The following is an 804-nucleotide window of genomic DNA, read 5'->3' as shown; positions in this document are numbered from 1 at the left end:
GCAGCAGCTCGCGGATCTCGGGGTGCTCGGGCATGTCCCGCAGCGCCTCCCGCAGCCGCTCCCGCACCCGCTGCACCTGAGCCTGCCAGCGCCGCCCGCAGTGCCGCCGGTCCTGCAGCCACTCTGGGGACAGCGACACGGTGGGGACAGCGACATGGGGACAGGGACACAGCTGGGGACAGCGACACGGGGACAGGGACATGGGGACAGGGACACGGGGACAGGGACACAGCTGGGGACAGCGCCATGGGGACAGCGACATGGGGACAGCGACACGGGGACAGCGACATGAGGACAGGGACACGGGGACAGGGGCACGGTTGGGGACAGGGACACGGGGACAGGGACATGGGGACAGCGACACGGCTGGGGACAGGGACACGGGGACAGCGCCATGGGGACACGGCTGGGGACAGCGACATGGGGACAGGGACAGACACGGGATGGGGACAGTGATAGCCACGGTGGGGACAGGGACATGGGGACAGCGCCATGGGGTGGGGACACGGGGACAGGGACATGGAGTGGGGACAGCCCCGGTGGGGACAGGGACAGCCCCGGGATGGGGACAGCGACAGACACGGTGGGGACAGGGACACGGGATGGGGACAGGGACAGCCCGAGTGGGGACAGCATCACCCGCCGGGGACATCCCCGGACTGGGGACACCCCCGGGATGGGGACAGGGACAGGGACACGGGATGGGGACAGGGACAGGGACACGGGATGGGGACAGCATCACCCACCAGGGACACCCCCGGGCTCTGGGGACACAGGGGACAAACCCCGGGAGGAATTCCCGGT

Source organism: Parus major, unplaced genomic scaffold (assembly GCF_001522545.3).
Source record: "Parus major isolate Abel unplaced genomic scaffold, Parus_major1.1 Scaffold650, whole genome shotgun sequence".
Lineage (NCBI taxonomy): Eukaryota > Metazoa > Chordata > Aves > Passeriformes > Paridae > Parus > Parus major.
The sequence above is the reverse complement of the archived record's forward strand: the minus strand, read 5'-3'. Positions refer to the sequence as shown.